The 24,552-nt window shown below is 39.1% G+C and overlaps 1 protein-coding gene and 1 long non-coding RNA gene across 8 annotated transcripts in view; both read right to left on the reverse strand.

Moving 5' to 3' along the window:
- RBMS3 (RNA binding motif single stranded interacting protein 3) overlaps positions 1 to 24,552 on the reverse strand; it is a 1,486,333-nt gene that overhangs the window by 1,286,928 nt on the left and 174,853 nt on the right. The window lies entirely within an intron of this gene.
- Positions 14,375 to 24,552, reverse strand: part of LOC135969606 (uncharacterized) — a 183,447-nt gene continuing 173,269 nt past the window's right edge. The window contains exons 2-4 of the long non-coding RNA XR_010584897.2: positions 15,774 to 15,984; positions 15,501 to 15,633; positions 14,375 to 15,392 (exon numbers count right to left, since the gene is read on the reverse strand). This is a non-coding gene — a long non-coding RNA (uncharacterized lncRNA). The remainder of the gene's footprint in view (positions 15,393 to 15,500; positions 15,634 to 15,773; positions 15,985 to 24,552) is intronic.

Consider the following 24,552-nt stretch of genomic DNA (forward strand, 5'->3'; position numbering starts at 1 on the left):
TTTGCGAGATGCAGCCCCTACAGCTGCTATCATAAGACCTGGCACAGACCTGTGTGGACGCAGGCAGAGAGGCTCTAACATGCTGGGATCTGGGGACAGTGGCCCCTTCTCACATCTCCACCAGGCGGTGCCCCACTGGGGACTCTAAGTTGGGAGTCCACGCCTGCAGCATGCTTCTGTTTGGACACATAGTCTTTTCCATACATCTTCTGAAATCTAGGCAGATGGTGCCAAGCTCTTTTACTCTTGCACTCTGTGTGCCCATAGGCTTAACAACACGTGGAAGCTAGCAAGGCTCATGGCAGTTTGCACTCTCCAGTGTGGCAGCACAAAGAGTATCTTGGGCCCTGTGAACCAGGTCTGGAGCCAGAGTAGCTGAGATGCAGGGAGCAGTGTCCTGATGGGCAGGCCCAGGAAATCATTCTTCCCTCCTATGCCTTGGGGCCTGTGATGGGAGGAGTCACCATGAAGTTCTCCAAAATATCTTCCAGGCCTTTTTCCCATTGTCTTGGCTATTAGCACTTGGCTCCCTTTTAGTTATGCAAATGTTTTCAGCAAGGGGTTGCTCCTCAGCCTGCTTGAATTCCTCTCCTGAAAGAGCTTTTTCTTTCTCTGCCACCTGGCTAGGCTGCAGGTTTTCCAAATTTTTATACTCTGTTTCCTTTTTAAACGTAAGTTCCAACTTTAAGTCATTTCTTTGTTCTTATGTCTGAGCATAGGCTGTTTGAAGAAGCTAGGTCACATCTTTCTTTTTTTTTTTTTTAGATGGAGACTCACTCTGCTGCACAGGCTAGAGTGCTATGGCATGATCTTGGCTCACTGCAACCTCCACCTCCCACATTCAAGCGATTCTCCTCCTCAGCCTCCTGAGTAGCTGCATACCATCACACCAGCTAAGTTTTGTATTTTTAGTAGAGATGGGGTTTTGCCATATTAGCCAGGCTGGTCTTGAACTTCTGATCTCAGGTGATCCGCCCCCTCTTGGTCTCCCAAAGTGCTGGGATTACAGGTGTGAGCTACTGGGCCCAGGCTACATCTTGAATGTTTTGCTGCTTAGAATTTTTTTTTACCATAAGATACCCTAAATCTTCACTATGAAGTTCAAACTTCCATAGATTCCCAGGGCATGAACAGAATGCAGCTGAGCTCTTTGCTAAGGAATAACATGTGAAACCTTTCTCCAGCTCCCAATAAGTTCCTTATTTCCATCTGAGACCTTGGAACCTGGACTTAATTGTCCCTATCACTATCAGCTCTTTGGTCACAACCATTTAACCAGTCTCTTATGAAGTTCCAAATTTTCTTCCATCTTCCTGTCTTCTTCTGAGCACTCTAAACTCTTCCAACCTCTGCCCATTACCCAGTTCCAAAGTGAAGTCCATATTTTTAGGTATCTTAATAGCAATGCCCTACCTCCCACTACCAATTTTCTGTACTAAGCCACCTGCAAGCTGGGGAAAGAGAGAAGCTGATAGTGGTTCAGTCTATGTCTGAAAGCATCAAAACCAGAGAAGCAAACATTGTAGCCTTCAGTCTGTGGCCAAAGGTCCAAGAGTCCCAAAGAAGCTGCTAATGCAAGTCCCAGAGTCCAAAGGCGAAAGAACCTGCAGAATGATGTCCAAGGGCAGGAGGAGCAGAATCAAGCATCTGGCACAGGAAGAAGGAAGAGACCCAGAAGACTCAGCAAGAACTTATCCCACATTCTTCCACCTGCTTTGTTCTAGCCATGCTGGCAACTGATTGGATGGTGTTCATCCACATTAAGGGCGGGTCTTCCTCTCCCAGGCCACCAACTTAAATGTTAATTTCCTCAGGCAACACCCTCACAAAGACACCCAAAACCAGTACTTTACCAGACATCTAGGCATCCCTCAATCCAATCAAGTTGACATGTAATATTAACCATAGCATCTTTCAAGTGAAAGAGAATAAAGATTTCTTTCTTATATCTGTGACATTTAGAAAAGTTTTAAAAATTAATACCCCACAGGCCAAATCTAGCTGTAGATATGTGCTTGTCTCTCAAAGTGTTGTCTCCCAGAAGGTCTTAAAGGTTTTGAATTAGTTGCCAATTTAAAAATGAGGAGATGCCAAATAAAGGTGCCCAATTCTGGTTTTCTTGAAAAAAATTATAATATCTGGCCCACATTTCTTCAAAGAAACAGTAAATGAGAGTGAAAGATGGTACGCTCTTCAGTTTTGACCACAGTCCCTACCACCCAACTATTGTCTTCACCATGTTCTGGTCACATGCCATATGCCATTTTTTATAATACTTGAACTTTTAAATTTTAATACCTGGCTTGCCTGTCTCATGTAAATTATCTGCCAAGGCTTTGTAGACATTTGAATTTCCTAAGTTAGAAATACGATCCATGGATAAACTCATCAAGACATACATTTTCACCTGACTATAAGGATGAGATCTCCAGAGATCGCATTGATTGCCATGAGTGATAAAAAGTACAGTGGCACTGAGGATTTCTAAGGGAAGATGGATCACCACTTGGAGAAAACTCTACAGAGGGACTTAAGTGGTCAATGACAATTCTTAAAATTTCCTCCCTGAGACTTTACTGGAGTTATAGACTGTGATCTTTTAAAGTCATAAACTATTCCCCATTTATCTCTGATTCTAGCATAGGTACCAGCATATGTTTGAGGCAAAATATACATATACTATGTCAAATAATACTATGATTCATTAACTATTCTGTGTTTTAAGGCCATAATGGCTAAATTAAATTTTTTAATCTGAGAAAAATGGTATATAGAGTTACTGTCATTTATCAACAAATTAATAATCTTATCTGATTACTTAGTCAAATAGAAAGTCCCAGCAGTCACAAGAGTCAGACCAAGTAAAGCCTAAAACATCATGCAGAAGTTCTAAAGGATCTAAAGAATTCTAAAAGGATCGAAAAGCTTCCAAACAGTGTTTAGTTGCACAATAAGGTCAATCACTTACAGAAAAAAATATCTGAGCACAAAAGACAGCAGGAAGAGAATTCTACTAATATTGTAAAAATCTAGAGTGTGATTAGCTCTAAGTCTCTAATTAAATACATTGGCTTAAAAAAATAATTGGCTTAAAAAAATAATTGGCTTAACATTCCCAGTAATCCCTGAATCTGGGGTACACAGACTGGTGTTAAATGATGTCCCACTGTTCTCCCCAGTTCTGTTGTTTTTTTTAATGGACTTCTCTTTGAAATGTGTGAGTATTTGTGTCTGTGTCAAGAGGAGTTGTGTTCTTTATAATAATGGCAGAAAAACTGGCTCAATTTAAAAAATTTATATTGTCTACCCATTGTATTATATACCTGTCATTCTTAAAAAAGAAATTGAATAGTTCTATGAAGAACTCAAGATCTCTTTTGTCTACATTTGACACAAGATGCTGACACGGGGCACAGGTCAACATCACTATTTGGCCTTGTTGCTAGAGCATGGAGCTTTGCTATAGTCATGAAAGCTACAGTGTTATGAGCAAAGACATTTAAAACTGTAAGGTCCACGTAGCCTGCACTTTTTGGATTTCCTGTCTTTTTAGAATGTCTCTCTTTTGAAAGTTTTCTCATGCCACTGGTAAAGTAAAACAGTCCTTGAGCTCTTTATCTTTTCGTTTATTCTTTCCTGTTTTTTTTGTTGTTGTTGTTGTTGTTGTTTTTTTTTTGCCATAGAATCCAAAAGATCAAAGACCAAGGTAGTTTGTGGCCAATGGGGAAGGAAGCCAAAGAGGTTGCTTAACTTGCTTTTAATCTAGACCACAGAGGAAAAGGCATTTTTGAGACCTAACTATAGGCTGGCCAGCTCACCCAACTTAGTTTCCAAACATCACTTTGGAGTCAACACCTTAGGAAAACAAACAGTCTGCTTGCTTTTTCTCTTTTGTCACTGTAACTTCATACCCACAGTCATTTTCCTGCTTTATTTAATGGTTTCTCATCTTGCTGCTATGGTTTGAAAAATGGTTTCCCCTCCAAAATTATGCTAAACTTAATCTCCAATGCAACCATATTAAGAGGGGTGGCCTTTGGGAGTTGATTAAGTCATGAAAGCTCTGCCCTCATGAATGGGATTCACACTTTTATAAAAGTGCTTGAACTTGAAAACAGCACTCTCTTGCCCACGTGTTTTTTCCACCATGTGAGGATACATGGATGGATACATGTGTCTGGAGGATATAGGAACAAGGCACAATCTTGAAAGAGGAAACTGGGCCCTCACCAGATGCCAAACCTGCTGGTGTCTAGAGATCTTGGACTTAACAACCTCCAGAACTGTAATAAATAAATTTCTGTTCTTTATAAATTGCCCAGTCTATGGTATTTTGTTATAGCAACATGAAAGGACTAAGACAATGCTCAGAATAAACTCTAAACTCTAGCCAATAGTCTGTAAGTCCCAACATGATCTAATTTCTCCGCTTTCATCTAATACAACTTTCATTTATGGAATTGAGACCATCCCACTGGTCGAATTTTAAGCTCATCCCTGTCTCATGGATTTGCATGTGCTGTTCCTCAGTTTAGAACACTTTCCCAGAGACCTCTGCCTGGCTGGCTTTTTCTCATTCTTCAAGTCTCACTTTAAATATCACCTTCTCGGCTGGGCGCAGTGGCTCACGCCTGTAATCCCAGCACTTTGGGAGGCTGATGTGGATGGATCATGAGGTCAGGAGATCGAGACCATCCTGGATAACACAGTGAAACCCCATCTGTACTAAAAATACAAAAAAATTAGCCGGGTGTAGTGGCAGGTGCCTGTAGTCCCAACTACTTGGAAGGCTGAGGCAGGAGAATGGCGTGAACCCGGGAGGCGGCACTTGCAGTGAGCCAAGATCACACCACTGCACTCCAGCCTGGGAGATAGAGCGAGACTCTGTCTCAAAAAATAATAATAATAAAATAAAACAAATATCACCTTCTCAGAGAAACCTTCCCTAACTACATATATTTCACACCCACAACTCTAACATCACTGTCTTGTATTCTTATTAGCACAAATAACAATGTCAGTTTATTTCTTTGCACAATAACAATATGTTGGTTTATTTATTGTTTTTGTCCCTCCTCTAGAACATAAGCTCTAAGAGAGTCCAGATTTAGTGTGAGTCTAATGCCTGTGCCTGGCCATGACAGGGCCCTAAAATATTTGATGAATTATAAACAGCATGCATTTGCTAGTGTGTCCCTCTTGGTATTTCCCCACATAGATACATAATGGGATTTGGGAGTCCAGGATCCAACAAATAATGTTCCACACCATCAGAACCAACAGAGCTAAGGCGCAAGTCAGAATGTGAAAGCTCCACAGAGTAAGATGGGAGAAAAGAAAGAAAAGCTAGTATCAGTTGGGCTGAATCAAGCAACATTCTACAGAGAAGAAGCAATTCTTATGCATCTTTGAAGATTCTGTTGGATTTCAATAGGTAAAGAAAGAAGAAAATGACACACACAAAAAGGAGGAGTCTAGGCATGGTGACTCACACCTGTAATTCAGCACTTGGGGAGGCCAAGGTGGGTGGGTGGATCACCTGAGGTCAGGAGTTTGAGACCAGTCTGACCAACATGATAAGAAATTCCATCTCTACTAAAAAAATACAAAAACTAGCCAGGTGTGGTGGTGCACACCTGTAATTCCGGCTATTCAGGAAGCTGAAGCATGAGAATCACTTGAACCTGGGAGATGGAGGTTACGGTGAGCCGAGATCACACAACTGCACTCCAGCCTGGGTGACAGAATGAGACCCTGAATCAAAACAAAACAAAAATTAAAGAAAGAAAGAAAAAAAAAGAGGAATAACACAAACAAATGATTAAATTTAAAGACATGTTAGAAGATTGAGATTATGTCAATGGAGTGAGTGAGAGTGTTCATAACTGAATAGTGGGAGAGAAAAATGAGAAAGAAAGTTGGGGCTATATATTGGAAGTTCTGGAACAACAGGATAAAGAGGGCTTGGACATATCTCATTACATAATGGGAATCATTAAAGCTTCTATACCAGGGAATATTTTTGTTGCAATGATATTTAAGATGGGTTGCAGTGCAGGCAGACTGAAAAGGAGGAAATCCGTTAAAAGGCTATAACAATAACTTGAATGGCAACATTAGGTGCCTAAGATACAGTTTTGTCAGAAGATGAAACAAAGATATTAATGTCAGAGAGACATACTGGAGGCTTCATCATGTGGATGTGTGGGATGATAAAAGAGAAATTTTTGTGAAGCAAATAATGTGACTGATATTCGGGAAAAGGAAAAACAAAACAGATAAGCTGGGTTGGGAAGAAGAACTCGGTTCTTTTACAGGCAGGTGATTTGAGTTGCCTGAAGCACATCCAGACAGAGATGTACTATAGGTAGCTAAAAATGAAGATTCAATTTTGAAGGGAGGTTGGATTGTGGAATCAATCCCTATAGAAATAATGATTAAAACTGTAGAAGAGCTCACTAGGAGAAAAATGAAGAGATCAAGAGACAAAGACAAAAGGCAGAACATTTAGGAACATCTACCTTCTGGGGTCAGACAGAGGAACAAGAAAACGAGGTTTTTTTCAGATGTTTCCAAAATAGATTGAACACCTGCTCTGTGGGTTAAAAGTTCAAGTTCCTAACAATAGTATAAAAAATGCATCTATTTATCTTCCAGCATGACTCTTCCTGCAGGATTGAAAATGTCTTATTAATGTCACCCACAATATCCATTTATTATGGCTATTTATGATTCATCTTGAAGTGACAGCACACCTACCACTTGCTTAAACATTTAGGAAGATAGACTTCCTTCTGTAACAGGTATCAAGTAAACAGAGACAAGATGTACATTTCAAACTTAAAAAATACAATTAAGATTTAGGATCTGGGTTTAAAGGCATAAAATTCCTTCGATTGTGTGAATTATTTTTCCCTTCCTCCAAATAATTTTTTGGAAGTAATTTCATTAGTGTTTATTTACATGAAGGGAATTTTCTACATGAATTATGGAATTCTGTTCAGTTTTTATTAAGGTTTTTATACCACTCTGCACCTCAGTCTCTGCATGAGATCTATAGCTGCTAAGCAGTCAGTTTCCAGAAGAGAATGGAAACTATGAGGAAAGGGTAGACATTATGGAACATGCAAGATTCAAAATAATATCAATTTTTATAGTCCAAGGACTTGTCTTTTTAGAAGTTGTTGCTTTTTCTTTTTCTTAATCTTCAACTTGATTAACGGCTTCAAAGTTAAAGGCATCAAACCCTATCTCCACAGAGCCAACAAGCCTCATTTTATGTTCCTTAGACCATTGGTTCTCAGAGTATGGTCTCACTGCTACCAGCATCAGTCTCGCCTGGGAACTTGTTAGACATGCAAGTTTTCCAGACCCCACTTCTGACTTAGTAATAGTTCTGGGGGTAGGCACAACAATTGTCTTTTAATACTCCCTCCTGGTGATCGTGCTTTGAGAACCATTGCCTTAGATCATTGATAAAAATTCCAAGGAGCATTTCATCACCCATAAGAGAAAAATCTCTATCCTAAATCTCATCAGTTCATACCATTTACAGATGATAAAACTGATCTTTCTGGTGTATCTCGTGGCTTTCTGCAATTGGATGGTGTCTTATGTTTGTCAATAAAAGAACTCCAAAATGGTGATCAATAAAACATATAAGGCTAATAAATGAGAAAAGAATGTGATTCCAGTTTAATGATCCGAGAGTGCATGGTATAGGAAAATGCATGTTCAAAATTAATATTTGATACTTAGAACACGTAAAAAATTACCACTCATATTAAGAAATGTTAATGAAAACTTTTGATCTTCAAATATAGTCATGTGTCTTTTAATGACAGGGCTGTGTTCTGAGAAATGTGTCCTTAGGTGATTTGTCATTGTGCTACCATAGAGCATAATTATACAAATCTAGGTGGTATAGCCTACTATACATCTAGGTTACATGGTACAGACCATTGCTCCTAGGCTGCAAACATATACAGCATGTTATTGTATAGGTCTGAACTGTATAGTACTAAATACTGTTGGTAATTGTAATGGAAAGTTATTTGTGTATCTAAACATAGAAAAGTAAAAATAAGGTGCAAATGATCAAACATAGTACACTTGTGTAGGGCACTTACCATGAATAGAGCTTGAAGGACTGGAAGTTGTTCTGGGTGTCAATGATTGGTGAATGAATGTGAGCCTAGGATATTATTGTACAGTCTTGTGAATTTTATAAACACTGTACACTTAGGCTACACTAAATTTATTTTAAATCATTTTTGTTCTCCAATAATAATGAACTTTAGCTTACTGTAACTATTTGCTTTATAAATGTTTTAATTTTTTAACTTTTTACTCTTGTTTAATAACCCTTCGCTTAAAACCTATTGTACAGCTGAACAAAAGTATTTTCTTTATATCCTTATTCTTAAAGTGTTTTTGTTTCCAATTGTTAAATTACTTTTTTCTTTTTCAACTTTTTAAAAAAAATATTAAGACACACACACACCACACACACACACACACACACACACACACACACACACAGAGTAGTTTAGTCCTACACAGGGTAGGGTTATCAATATCACCATCTTCAGCTCCACATCTTGTCCCACTGGAAGGTCTTCGGGGCAATAACAAGCAAGGAGCTGTCATTTCCTATGATAACAATGCCTTCTTTTGGAATACCTCCTGAAGAACCTGCCCCAGGCTCTTCTTGAGGAGTAGATGAGTTTGCACCAGCATCACCACAAACTCATGAGTAACGCATTGCGCTAAAACCTTATGACGGCTACAGCATCACCAGGCAATAGGAATTGTTCAGTCTAATTATAATTTTATGGGACCACCATCATATATATAAAACATCATTATGTGGGACATGACTGAATATTTTCTTCAAGCACTTTCATTAAAGTGACAAAAAGAAGTAATATTTTGACTATCACCATATTCCTGAGGATAAAGCTAATACACAATCCTAGTGCTATTCTTTATTATTAGGAGCGAGAGCTTCTCAGGGACTAAAACCTTAGGTAACAATAAAGAACAAACAATATGGGTATGGAAAATCTCATTGCTTTTAAGCAAGAAACTTTCAAAAATATCTCAGAAGTAATGCTGAAAAGACAATGGAGACAGCTTATGGGGGTGCTCACAGTATAATACTTTGAACAAGAATCACTATAGTTTATTGGAATAACTTATGTCTGTGAAAAGCCTTCACTTCAGTCCATAAAAGTACTTAACAATGAAAAAGTAGAAGATGTACAAAGAGGTCATTGAAAAACAAAAAGAAAGATACATTTATTTTTAAAATATTTTTAATAAGTTAGAAAATTGACATGTGTAGATAGATGTTCAGTTTCTTTATTTGATATATGTTTCAATATCTATATTTTTCTCAAGAAATAGAAAAAAAAACTACAGTGAATATTAAGTCAAGTAACTCAAGAAAACTTGGGGATTTATCTTGCTAGACCAGATGAATTATCAGCTCCTATGGTCATTCATAACAGTCAGGAGAAAAATTCCAGTGGTGTGTTGGAAACTGACATATGATGCAGTGATCACAAGAAGAGAATCTACTGCCCAGACTCACCCCTTCATCTCTTGGATAATGAAACCACAAGATGCTTTTATCAAAAATACTGAGAAACTAAAGCATCATGAAGTAAAGCCTTACTGCCTGGAACGAAGATTTGATGGACATGGGAACCCTCAGAGGAGGTTCCATGTTTCTGGTATAGGACAGGGGCTTCCAACAGCCATTGACATAGCAACTGAACTGTAACTCTCAGAAAAAAACTTAAGCCAGAAAACACTGGCCTACGACTGGCTGTATCAACTTTGAAGGGATCCAATAAGATCCCATGTATCAACCAAAAATCATGTGGTTGATAACCCAGAATCTGTAAAACGAATGGGGCTGAGACTGCCTTCTTTTTCTTTCAAGTCTAGCAAGATTATTGAAACCTAGGAAAGTATAAATTATAAGTATAAAAAAACAAGGGAGGTATAAAACAAGTTTGTGAATATTGTATAAATACTACTTAATAGCTTAAGTGTAGGAATAAATTTTTGAATCTCATTGTGACTGTGATTTTGATTGTGGATGCACATGTGGGTGCCATCTGTTTTAAAGTCTGTGAAACTTAATGAAATTGGTAAGTATTTTATTAAAATACTTAGGAGAATTTGTCTAATTAAATTTGTAATCAGCATTTAAATATCTAAGATGATTCCATTCATAAGATGTGTTTTATTAGTAGCAAGAGCATGTAAATGTTTTTCTAAAAACTAATAAGATTAAAATGCAAGCATTAAAAAGGTACCTATAATAGTGTTTCCCTGCATAAAATGTTCTTGGTCATGAAAACATCCTAGAAACAATGTTATTCTGATTTTTTTCCTCATAGGAATCTAGCCCCTCAACATCTAAGCATGCATCCAAGGATGGGATTTTGATTTTCCTTCCCTCCTCCAGTAAGCATAAGGCTGGGCACACACTACTAATGGCTTAAAATTCCATAGGAAATCTATAAAATAAACAGTTTCCCTTATCTAGTTTAATTATTTCAAGTAAAAATGGAGTAGATATCTAACATGAAGAAAGCTCTGTTGTCAGTCACATACTGAAAACGAAGATACATAAAATATAGCCCCACCCTTCAAGACTTTTGCAAGAGGGAGATGAAAAGAATTAAAGCAGACTGATAAATACTATTGATTCCTTTTACATCTCCAATAAAATAAACAGAGACTCCTTTACTGAGAATCCCATGGAGAAAGTATGTTTCTTGGTGTGTCTCCTTCCAACAAAACAAGTAAATTCAGTGTGTGATGTCTATAACAAAGATTCGGTCACATTCTCTCACTTGACAGGGTTGACATTTTCAATGTTTATTTCTAAAAGCAGTAGTGGGTCAGTCTGACATGCTTTTTAGAGCATCATAACTTGAACTTAGAGAATTGGTTCTAGTTGATAATAATAATGGCAAAATGAAATCCCATTTATAATACTGCCATACTAGAAAAAGCAAACCTCTTGTATTACATCCCTGATCAATGTGTTAGCTACTCCACACGATATTCAATATTCCCACAAAAACGTCCCAGTACAACAAAGGTTTGGGACAGATAGCATCTTGGAGTCTCCTGTAATGGGATTTGACAAGAGCCAGGCACTCTAGGCAAGCTCCATCAATGTTAATTGAAGCAGAAGTGATTCAAAGGCAAATAGGAGTCCTTGAGAGGTGAGAGAGGGGCTTTGGGATTGTGACTCTCTCCTTTTCCCATTACCCCCTTATATTTAATTACTTGTTCTAGCCTATGAATTGTAATTTGATTTGCCATCAGGTGATTCTTGCCTGGTATTAATATCAGGTTAGTTGAGTTTTTCATTTAAAGAAAAAGTATCTCATAACTTTTTTTTTTTTTTTTTTTTGAGATGGAATCTCGCTCTGTCACCCACGCTGGAGTGCAGTGGCGCAATCTCTCACTGCAAGCTCCACCTCCTGGGTTCATCCCATTCACCTGCCTCAGTCTCCCGAGTAGCTGGGACTACAGGTGCCCACCACCATGCCTGGCTATTTTTTTGTATTTTTAGTAGAGATGGGGTTTCACCGTGTTATCCAGGATGGTCTCAATCTCCTGACCTCGTGATCCACACACCTCAGCCTCCCAAAGTGCTGGGATTACAGGCTTGAGCCACCGCGCCCGGCCCAAAGTATCTCACAACTTCTGAAGGTACCTATTTAGCAAGAAGGAAATTGTTCTCTGGCAACTGAGTCTCAGGTTTATAAGGCCCCTCTTCCTGTTCTTAACCCCTTTGATATTAGCAAAATATCAGTAGAGGGACAAAGAAAGAGGCTATTTCGTCTTGAATGATAGTGTTGTATTTCCTCTGGTGCATTATTATGTCCATAATTGACCAGCACCAGAACTTTGAATTTGCTTGAGGTTCTCCCAGAAGCGGACTCTAAGATAGGAAGTTTTGTGCAAATGACTTATTGGGAGAGTGATTCTAGGCAGCAATGGTTAAGAGTTGAGAACAGAGTGAGATAGAGTATGAAAGGTGGCCAACAAAAGTAGGTTAGCAACTAGTTAACACCATGGGCAACTGGAGAATCACCTCACAGAAGAACTCAGAGCCAGTGTAGAACATGCCTCCTTCAGTCCACCAAGGGGTGAGGGGGCTGGGGTATATACATCCCAACAGTCTTCAGTCATTGGTTGAGGGCTAGTCTCAGGTGGGGCAGGATATACATGCCCTAGCATGTGATGTACAAAGGTGCCCCAGTTAAAGGAAGCCCTAAAAAATTTGGACAGGATGCCAATTGCAGCTGTTACAACTTGCTTGGAAATATGTAACCTGCTTTCAATTCCAGTGGTCCTTCAAACAGATACACCATCTCACCACCCTCTGGATAAGCTGTTAGAGGGAACTGGAAAGAGGTTATTTCAGTCTGACATAAGTGACATCCTTTGATCAAGACTTTGGGAACTAAGGTTAGAGTCGGCATTGTTTTGCTCAAGAATCGAATATTGTTTCTCTTTTAGTTTGGTACTCTCTCAGTTACCCATTATATAGCTTTTGGGCTCAACATTCACAGCCATTAGGACTTTCTCTGGATATGATATGCCGAAACCTCAAACTGCTAAGTAGAAAGTAGAATTCAGCATAAGGTAGACTTAACCTGGACCCCATTTGGAATTGAGTTTAATTTAAAAAATATTATTTAAAAAAATATTTACTTTTCATGTTAGGTGGAACACATTTTTCCAAGAGCATAGGCAATAATTGTGGGAAGCAGGCGAGAGAGAATGAGAATAGACCGAAATTACAAATAAGGACAATGAAGTTCCAAAGGTGAGGTTTAAAGTCACAAGCCAGTAAGCAATCAGACAGGGACTGAAGCCCAGGTGAGGAAGCAGTTGAGCATGGCAGTGAAGAGCCCAAGCTCTGCAATCAGGACAACCTGACTGATTCATCCAGCTCTGCCCCTCACCAACTGGGTGGTCTGGCTCAGTTACCTAACCACTTCATGCCTCAGTTTCTCATGTAGGCAATGGGGGTAATGAGAGTACCTGCTCATATAATCACTGTGATGATTAAATGAGCCAGTGGTTGTAATGTTTTGCCTAATTCCCAGCCTATAGTAAGTGCTTAATAACTGTTAATTTGCTATTGCAATTATTATCGTCATTTTAATGACTTCAGGGAGAAAGTAGAAAATGTTCTTTCTACTATGCATGTCTTGAAATCCAGGGATAATGTCTGTGGGACAATAATCTGTACCATGGCAATCAGAGAACAACTGTTCCATTTGCCACCCAGCCCAAAATGAAGTATCTTAGGTCTTGTCTTTGCTGCACATTTTGATCACCCTGAAATCCCAGGCGTGGTGGTAGAGAATACCAGGGTTTTCTCAAAAGTGCTTTCCACTAAAGTGACAGATCCAGTTTGATTTGTTTCTTGATGGTCTGAATTATTTTCCTTAGTTAATGAGCTCTTCTTGTCAGTATCTAGAGGGATACTCACCTCCCCTTGGATGACATGGGCTTGATGTTGCAAACAAGTGGAAAAGGTAATATCTCATACAGTTATGTGTACAGTATATCATTTTCTGAGAACAGGATATGTTCATCTCTGCGAAGGAGGTAAAACATCTGCCCTATTTTTCAGAAGGAGGAATCAAGGAACCAAGGTATTAGGTTGTGTGGCCAAGGAAGGCAGCAGCAGATTCTCCACTCCAGACTTCTGTCTCATGAATCTTCATGTTTTTTTCCAAGAGCTTTAAGTAAAGAGGGCTAAGAAACTATTCAGAAGTTACTCAGTGTTCTCAACTAAAGGTCAACTGTAAGAGATTTAGAAATTCATTCAATTCTTTATTAACAAATAAAATAACCACCATTTATTGAATATTGCCACATTCCAATGAATTTACAACGTGCAAAGTACCATCCATGTGATGTCCTTTTACAGGCACTTATCACCACAATCATAGGAAGTATCACTATCCCCATTTTGTACATGAGGACACTGAGGTCCAGAGGGTTTTTGGCTTATCCTAGAGTCTCACAAATAAATAGGGACTCCAGAGTTGGAACACAATGGCAGATGGCAGCACATATACGTAACAGGGTTAGGCTGTGACTATAGATTTCTGTAGTTGATGCTAATACGAAGACTTGAGAATCTGACTGTACAACTCTGACCCCATGTGTAGACAATGGACAGCTCTAGTGTTATTTCTGAAAGAGCAATAATGCTAGATCCAGCTGAAATGTCTAGCAGGTCACCACTGATAGGTCTACACTGAACTTTTTTAGAAAGCCAATAAGGACACAGTTTTGCAGGAAATTGACAGAGACCTTATTGCGAGTCAACTGAAGGTGTTTTATTGCAAGGCAAGCACAATTACAAAACATAAATCTGAAAGACTACAGTTTTCAAAAACACAATCACAGAAGCATGCCTTGTTTTTTACTCCAAAATGGACAGATCCACAGACAGACCTGAGCAACATTATGGATGAGGTCAGTTGATCTCTAATTCCTGCTTTGTCTTAGAAAATGGTATTCTGGAACCATCCACTTACTGTTGACTAGCTTATATTCAGGGTATTTGAAGCCAATTTTGATATTTACAATTTCCTTAGCATTCTAGCTGCAGGATCAAACAGGAATTAAATTTCAACCTACAAGGTTTGTGTTTCTTTGTAGTGTGACATATGTATCAAAGAGTATGTAAGAGCCCCAGGTATAACGTATGTTTGATTATGTTTCAACTCTAAGCGATAACACATTGAGATCACTTCAGTAGCTAAGCAAATGTGATTCAGGCCATTACCTGGATCCAAACTTTTAAAAAAAGAATGAAACAAAGGAAAGGAAATGTATTTTAACTTACAGATCAGTACTATACAAATCAAATGGCACAGCCCCATTTACAAGGTAACCTGAGATTGCATTTCAGGAAATCCGTAGGGATAAAACTTGTTCATAAACAAGGCTATTTTCAGCACTGAATAATACTTTTTAAAGCAATTTCTTGTTTGTAATTCCCAGGGTCAAGGAAAGAAAAAGAAAAGGCAGGAAAAAAAGGAAAGAAAATGAAAAGGCAGGGAAAAAAAAAAAAGAAAGAAATCCAACCAGTGAAAAGCATCCAGGACTGTGTGTTAGGCAGGTGATAGCAAAGGAAAACAGTTCAATGCAGAACTATAGCTGAGAGAACATCAGTCTGCAGGGATGCTGGGCGTGAGTCCACTTTAGGTGCTTCTTGGTTTCAGTTTCTGTGTTTTTATCCTTTGGATCAGCAGCATCTTCCTCACTATGTTTCAGCAGCTCCCTGGACACCTAAGGAGACGGTCCATCATCTGGCCAAAACTCGGGGCCTGTGGAAGAACACACGGGAAAAAACCCATCAGCCATGAGTCCAAACAATCTGACAGCTAAAGGCTGATGGAGTCAAGGGGCACAGGGAAGAGAGGATGATTCCTTACCTCCTCCCTGCCTGCCTCCCGCCACTGCTCCGGAAGGGCGGCTTCATGCTTTGGAACAGCCAGTGGCTTGAAATCTTTGAGATCTTGTAGTGAGCTCACAGTGGTATTCATCACCTTGTTGACCATGGCATCTCTGTTGACAAGAACATAAAATAAATACCTTGGCATCAACGTTCTTTGGAATCTCGAGGAGGAGACACAACAGAGCAACACAGACACATAGAAAGAAGGGAAAGGAGGACGAGAGAATAAAACTCAGAAAGGATACTCTACCTGCCACCTTTCCCTGGAATTCCCCTAGGCAGTCGTATCCTGGACTGGAGGCTTGAAGTGATTTCTAAGACCGCCCAGAGGTCTCAAAGGTCTGAAAGGTCAGGAGGCATCATTCCACTGCTACACGAGCACCTGAACTCAAAACTCAGCTCCTTGAGAACCTCAGCCAGCCTCGCCCCAACTCTCCTGAGTGGATGATGTCACTGAAATACTACATAACAGAGAGCAAAACGCAGTTGAAAATTAGCAGGAGATCCTCCTTCTTCCTTTGCCCCAGGGTGGTAGTCAAGGAAAGGCCAGGGGATGAGGGTAGGGTGGGTATCAACCCATGGTCTTCCCTTTAACGGTTTCAATGTTCAAGACAGCCCACTCTTAATTTCCCACCACATGACAAGAGTTCTAAGAAGATTCTTCCAGTGCCACGGCCCATGTCATTTAGTTCAATCTAGCATTGTTGGTAGACTTTAGGGTATCACTCAGATCCTGAAGAAAGTTTTTATTTCAGCCAGGCTTCCTGCCTGAGACAGAAGAACTCCAGACCTGGAATACGACAGACACCTGGCTCCATGTGTGACCCTTCTTTTACAAAACCTATAGAAAGCCTAGGGCTACCTCTTTGACCCTGAAAGAACCTGTCTTCCTGGAACATAGGGTAAAACTCACATAGTGAAGAACGCAAGCCAGAAATAACACAGGCTGGGAATAACACAGGCAAGAAATCATAGAAATTGGAGTGCTACCAAGCAAGACATATAGAGAACAGAATTCAAGAGAAACTTATTCCAACAAACCCGCAGGCATACCAAAGGATAGAGGTTGATAGGAATGGTCTGTCCCAGGTACACATAATGAAGCAGGCACATTATGTGTACAATTTAAAGGCAATAATAAAACTAAGAGTCAGACTGCTCTTTGTTATGACCATGCTCTGGCAATTCTCAACAATGTTGGTGAAAGATACCGCATCCCACCCAGGCAGGTCCCCCTCCTTGGTCCATCACTACCAACTCCACATATTATCCTGATCCTATCAGAGCCTTCGCTTGTGCTCTTCCCTCTACCTGGAATCTCCTTCCCCCAGTCCCACCAGCCCGCATCCTGCTCACTTTTAGGTGCTATTTCAAATGCTCCCTCTTCAATGAAGGTTCTCATGACCCTCTTGGCCAGGCGTAATCCTTTACTCCCCTTAACTCCTAGGACAATTTATCTATATTATTTTATTTATACCTTATATTTATACATGCATATTATCTTTCCTATTAACAGACATCAAGATGCAGTGAAAAATGTACAGGATTTGGAATTAGGCCCAGGTTAGAGTCCCATTTCTCACAATGAACTAGCTGTACAATGCTGAGCTAGTTATAAAACCTCTTTAGTTTATTTCCACATCTATACAATGGGAATATCACCTATCTCACAGAGTTGTTGCTTGAAATTAAATAATACATGCAAAATATCTAGCCTGAGACAATATACTCTCTACAATTATTTGTTTGTCTCCTCTCTGCCTTAAGGGCAGAATCTTATTGTTTCATCTTTATTCTCCCCTCCCCACTCCCACAGGACTTACCAAGATAAGTCACAAAATGAGGCAGGTTTAGAAATGTGGAGGCTTTTCTGTAGAATACCTGCCACATAGGCTTGTGGGGAAGATGAAATAAATATGTGTTCAGTGCTTACATTAGACTCTGGCACATGGTATGAGTTGTATAAATGTATGTTAAATAAAATGGCCTTGTGAGTTAATGTAGGATTCCCTGCCTCCATGGGTTACTCCAAATATAAATTATCAACATCAGGGAGAAAACAGATATGGCACAGCATTTAGAAACATACATAATGTTGGAGCTAAGAGACTACAGTGATTTGGATATTTTTACCCTCCAACCTCATGTTGAAATATGATCCCCAGTGTTGGAGATGGGACCTGGTGTGAGGTGTATGAGTCATGAGAGAGGATCCTTCATGAGTAGATTACTGCTCTCTTTTGGGCTGAGTTCTCACTCTACTAGTTCCTGAAAAAGCTGGTTGTTTAAATGGACCTGGCACCTTTCCCTCTCTCTTGCTTCCTCTCTCACTATGTGATCTCTGCACATATGGCTCCCCTTTGCCTTCCACTAAGAGTGAAAGCAGCCTGAGGCACTTACCAGATGAAGATGTCCAATCTTTAACCTTCCAGCCATGAGAACTGTGATCTAAATAAACGTTTTTTTCTTCATAAATTAACCATTCTCGGGTATTCCTTTATAGCAATACAAAAAGACTAAGACAGAGACCCTCTCCCATTTTAGGTAACACGTATTGAGAATTCACAGTGTGCCACATAATGCATTAATAACTTTATAAATAACGTTGCATTTAATTCTCACCTGAACCCTGTGATGTGCTATCTTGACTACCCCTATTTCACAGATAGAGCAACAGAGGCACAGGCATGTTAAATAATCTCTCTATGGATGCACAACTAATAAAGTGCAGAGTTAGGTTTAGAGACTAGGTTGTTTTTCTAACTTTTATTTTAAGTTCAGGGATACGTATGCAGGATGTGCAGGTTTGTTATATAGTAAAAGTGTGCTACTGTGGTTTGCTGCACAGATCATCCCATCACCAAGGTATTAAGCCCAGCATCTGTTAGCTATTCTTCCTGATATTCTCCCTCCTCCCACCCTCTACTCTCCAACAGGCCCCATTGTGTGTTTCCTGCTCCCATGTGTCCATGTGTTGTCATCTTTCAGCTCCCACTTATAAGTGAAAACACAGGGTATTTGATTTTCTGTTCCTATGTTAGTTTGCTAAGGATAACAGCTTCCAAATCCATCCATGACCCCATGAAGGACATGATCTTGTTCCTTTTTATGGCTGCATAGTATTCCATGGTGTATATGTACAACATTTTCTTAATCTAGTCTATTATTGATGGGCATTTAGGTTGATTCCATGTGTGTGCTATTGTGAATAGTGCAGCAATGGCTATACATGCACATGTATCTTTATAATACAACAATTTATATTACTTTGGGTATATACTCAGTAATGGGATTGTTGAGTTGAAAGATATTTCTGCATCTACGTCTTTCAGGAATCGCCCCACTGTCTTCTATAATTATTGAACTAATTTACACTCCCACCAACAGTGTAAACGCATTTCCTTTTTCTCCACAACATCGCCAGCATGTGTTGTTTTTTGACTTTTTATAAGGTTGGTACAAAAGTAATTGTGGTTTTTGCCATTAATTTTGATGACAAAAGCTGCAATTACTTTTGCACCAACCTAATAATAGCAGTCATTCTGACTGGTGTGAGATGGCATCTCACTGCGGTTTTGATTTGCATTTCTCTAATGATCCGTGATATTGAGCTTTTTTTTCACATGTTAGTTGGCCACTTGTATGTCTTTTTTTGAGAAGTGTCTGTTCATATCATTTGCCCACTTTTAACGAGGTTGTTATCTTCTTGTAAATTTGTTTAAGTTCCTTATACATGCTGGATATTAGATGTTTATCAGATGGATATGTTGCAAAATTTTCTCCCATTCTGTAGGTTGTCTGTTTAATTTATTGATGGTTTCTTTTGCTGTGCAGAAGCTCTTTAGTTTAATTAGATCCCATTTGTCAATTTTTGCTTTCGTTGTAATTGCTTTTGATGTCTTTATCATGAAATCTTTGCCTGTGCCTATGACCTGAATTGTATTGCCTAGGTTTCCATCTAGGGTTTTTATAGTTGTGGGTTTTACATTTAACTCTTTAATTCATCTTGTGTTGATTTTTGTATATGGTGTAAGGAAGGGGTCCATTTCAATTTTCTGCATATGGCTAGCCAGTTCTCCCAGCACTGTTTATTGAAGAGGAAATCCTTTCCCTGTTGCTTGTTTTTGTCAGGTTTGTCTAAGGTCAGATGGTTGTGGGTACGTAGTCTTATTTCTGGGTTCTCTATTATGTTCCATTGGTCTATGTGTCTGTTCTTGTACCATTACTATGCTGTTTTGGTTACTGTAGCCCTATAATATAGTTTGAAGTCAGGTAGTGTGATGCCTTCAGCTTTGTTCTTTTTGCTTAGAATTGCCTTGACTATTTAGGCTCCTTTTGGTTCTATATGCATTTCAAAAGAGTTTTTTCCTAATTTTGTGAAGAATGTCAATGGTAGTTTAATGGGAACAGCATTTAATCTATAAAGTGCTTTGGGCAATATGGACATTTTCATAATATTAATTCTTCCTATCCATGAACATGGAATTAATGATTTTCCATTTGTTCTCTCCTCTCTGATTTCTTTGAGCAGTGGTTTATAGTTCTCCTTGAAGAGGTCCTTCACTTCCCTTGTTAACTGTATTCCTAGGAATTGTATTCTTTTTGTGGCAGTTGTAAATGGAAGTTCACCTGTGATTTGGCTCTTGGCTTGTCTATTGTTGGTATATAGAAATGCTAGTGACTTTCGCGCATTGACTTTTGTATCCTGAGAGTTTGCTGAAGTTGCTTATCAGCTTAAGAAGTTCTTGGGCTGAGAAGATGGGATTTTCCAGATAGAGGATCATATCATCTCCAAACAAAGGTAGTTTGGCTTCCTCTTTTCCTATTTGAACGTGCTTCATTTCTTTCTCTTGCCTCTTTCCCCTGGCCAGAGCTTCCAATACCATCTCCAATAGGAGTGGTGAGATACAGCAACCTTGTCTTGTACTGGTTTTTGCGGGGAATGCTTCCAGCTTTTGCCCATTCAGTATGATATTGGCTGTGGGTTTGTCATATATGGCTCTTATTATTTAGAGGTATGTTCCTTCAATATCTAGTTTATTAAGAGTTTTTAAAATGAAGGGATGTTAATTTTTATCAAAGGTCTTTTATGCATCTATTCAGATAATCATGCTTTTTTTGTCTTTAGCTCTGTTTACGTGACGAGTCATATTTATTGATTTGCCTATGTTGAACTAACCTTGCAACCCGGGGATGAAGCCTACTTGATTGTGGTGGATAAGCTTTTTGATGTGCTGCTGGATTCAGTTTGCCGGTATTTTGTTGACAATTTTCACATCGATATTCATTAAGGATATTGGCCTAAAGTTTCCTATTTTTTTGTTGTATTTCTGGCAGGTTTTGGTATCAGGATGATTCTGGCCTCATAGAATGAGTTAGAGAGGAGTCCCTCCTTTTCAGTTTTTTGGAATAGTTTCTATAGGAATGGTATCAGCTCTTCTTTGTACCTCTGGCAGAATTCAGCTGTGAATCCATCTGGTCCTGGGCTTTTTTCAGTCGGTAGGCTATTTATTACTGCCTCAATTTTCAGAACTCATTATCGGTCTATTCAGGGATTCAATTTCTTCCTGGTTCAGTCTTGAGAGGATGTATATGTCCAGGAATTTATCCATTTCTTCTAGATTTTCCAGTTTATGTGCATAGAGGTGTTTATAGTATTTTTTGTTAATTGTCTGTATTTCTGTGCGGTCAGTGGGGAGATCACCCTTATCATTTCTGATTGTGTTTATTTTATTCTTCTTTCTTTTCTTCATTAGTCTAGCTAGGGGTCTATTTTATTAATTTTTTTTTTTTCTCCCAAAACTCAGCTCCTGGATTCATTGATTCTTTGAAGGGTTTTTCATGTCTCTATATCCTTCAGTTCAGCTCTGATCTTGGTTATTTCTTGTCTTTTTCTAGCTTTGTGGTTTGGTTGCTCTTGGTTCTCTAGTTGTTTTAAGTGATTTTAGGTTTTTAACTTGAGATCTTTCTAGCTTTTGGATGTAGGCATTTAGAGCTATAAGTTTCCCGCTTAACACTGCCTTGTCTGCATCCAGAGATTATGGTACATTGTATATTTGTTTTCAGTAGTTTCAAAGAACTTCTTTATTTCTGCCTTAATTTCATTATTTACCCAGGAGTCATTTAGGAGCAGGTTGTTCAATTTCCACATAGTTGTGTGGTTTTGAGTGAATTAATTAATCTTGAGTTATAATTTGATTGCACTGTGGTCTGAGAGATGATTTGTTATGATTTCGGTTCTTTTACATTTGCTGAGGAGAGTTTTACTTCCAATTAGGTGGTCAATTTTAGAGTAAGTGTCATGCAGTGATGAGAAGAATGTATATTCTGTTGTATTGGGGTGAAGAGTTCTGTAGATATTTATCAGGTCCACTTAATGCAGAGCTGAGTTCAGGTCCTGAATATCTTTGTTAATTTTCTGTCTCTGTGATCTGTCTAATACTGTCAGTGGGGTGTTAAAGTCTCCCACTACTACTGTGTGGGAGTCTAAATCTCTTTGAAGGTCTCTAAGAACTTACTTTGTGAATCTGAGTGCTCCTGTGTTGGGTGCATATATATTTAGGATAGTTAGCTCTTCTTGTTGAATTGAACCCTTTACCATTATGTAATGCCCTTGTCTTTTTTGATCTTTGATAGTTTAAAGTCTGTTTTGCCAGAAATTAGGATTGCAGTCCTTGCTTTTTTCTGTTTTCCATTTGCTTCGTAAATTTTCCTGCATCCCTTTATTTTGAGCCTATGGGTGTCTTTGCATGTGAGATGGGTCTCTTGAAGACAGCATACTGATGGGTCTTGGTTCTTTATTTAAATTGCCATTTTGTGTCTTTTAACTGGAGCATTTTGCTCATTTACATTTAAGGTTAGTAGTATTGTTATATGTGGACTTGATCCTGTCATCATGATGCTAGCCAGTTATTTTGTAGACTTGTTTATGTGTTGGGAACAAGATTTTTGAGTTATGCTTTGCTCATTCACTATAGTTCTATTGCGGAGTTTCATGCCATGATAGAAATGTTCTGTGCTGTCTAATATAGAAGTCATTAGCCACTGGCAGCTTTGATTTCCTGCAATGAACCTACTATGATTAAGATACTAAATTTTAAATTATACTTAATCTTAATTAATTTGAGCTTACATAGCCACGTGTGCAGGTACAGTAAACTTGTACTACCATATTGGATAGTGAAAGTTTACTGTATTTTAGAGATCATTTCATGTAGGCTCGTATTCTTCAATAGCCTCTGGGCCTGTGATGGGAGGGGCTGCCATAAAGATCTCTGACATGCCCTGGAGACATTTTTCCTGTTGTCTTGGCGATTAACATTTGGTTCCTCATTACTTGTGCAAGTTTCTACAGTCAGCTTGACTTTCTCTCAAGAAAACAGATTTTTTCTATTGCATTATCATGCTGCAAATTTTTCAAACTTTTATGCTCTGTTTCCTTTAAATATATTTCCAATTTCAGATCATCTCTCTTAAGTTCAAAGTTCCACAGATCTCTAGGGCAGGGATAAAATGCCACCAGTCTCTTTGCTAAAGCATACCAAGAGTAACCTTTGCTCCAGTTCCCAAGACGTTCTTTATCTCCATCTGAGACCAATTCAGCCTAGACTTCATTGTCCATATCATTATCAGCATTTTAGTCAAAGCCATTCAACCAGTCTCTAGGAAGTTCCAAACTTTTCCACATATTCCTGTCTTCCTCTGAGTCCTCCAAACTGTTCCAACCTCTGCCTGTAACCCAATTCTAAAGTTTCTTCCACATTTTTGGGTAGCTTTATAGCAACACCTACTCTCTGTAGTACCAATTTACTGTATTAGACTGTTCTCACGTTGCTATGAAGAAATATCCAAGACTGGGTAATTTATGAAGGAAAGGAGTTCAGTTGACTCACAGTTACTCATGGTTGGGGAGGCCTCAGGAAACTTAAAATGATGCCAGAAGAGGAAGCAAACACACTTTTTTTTCACATGGCGGCAGGAGTCAGAAATGCTAAGCAAAGTGGGGAAAAGCCCCTTATAAAACCATCAGATCTCATGAGAACTCACTCATTATCAATAGAACAGCAAGGGGGTAACTGCCCCCAAGATTCAGTTACTTCCCACTAGGTCCTTCTCAAAACACTTGGGGATTATGGGAACTACAATTCAAGATGAGATTTGGGTGGGGACACATCTAAACCATGTCAGTATGATTTTATATATTAAAGAATAATTAACCCTGAGATGCATTCTCAGAGAGCTCATTCCTGGGCACATCTGCCAGGGCAGCTAAAAGTTACATAAAACACATAGACATTTCCATTAACAAAGATCGACACACAGGCATTTGCTAAAGCCTAGGCTACAGGTCTTCTGTAGCAATATGTCAATAACTAACCAGTGTCAGATGAACAAGAGCCCTCTGCAGTGTTTCTGCCTTTGCCAGTCTTAACTTCCCATCTACCAGCTCCTTAGAGAAGATCTATACATACAATGCAATTCAAGAGAAGACTATATTATATCAGATTGACTTTAGACATACTACTAATCATGATGAGCCCCATGCCCACTGTCCCAGTGCTGTCAGTCTTACCCTTTAAAAATATAGGAGACCTAGTGTAAAATCTCCAGTGCTTGTTGGCCACTGCCTATCTCTTTGACCTAGGTGAGCTGAAGGAAGGACACGTTGCCCCATTGCATCTCCAATGGCACTCAGCTCTCATTCTTTTGAAATGTTTCCTGTGATCTGTCAGGACTTCATGCCACAGATAAAGTAACTGCTTCATAATCCACAGTGTGGCTAACCTACCCACTATTCCCAATATGGTTTGCAACTGAGACATGTCTAGTGGATCACAGGGAATCCTAACTTAGGGCAGCCATCACAATCTGAATCCTTGTATCCTAAGTTGTTCCTCATTTTCAGTCTGGTTCAACTGGTCACCCAGACCGTTTTCCCTATGCCACTTGAGGCATACTCCTTTGAGGAACTTGCATAAGGAAGCCTATTGTACTGGTTTGAATGTCATCTGTCATTACTTTTGGGTCCT

The sequence above is a fragment of the Macaca fascicularis genome, chromosome 2 (genome assembly GCF_037993035.2).
Source record: "Macaca fascicularis isolate 582-1 chromosome 2, T2T-MFA8v1.1".
NCBI lineage: Eukaryota > Metazoa > Chordata > Mammalia > Primates > Cercopithecidae > Macaca > Macaca fascicularis.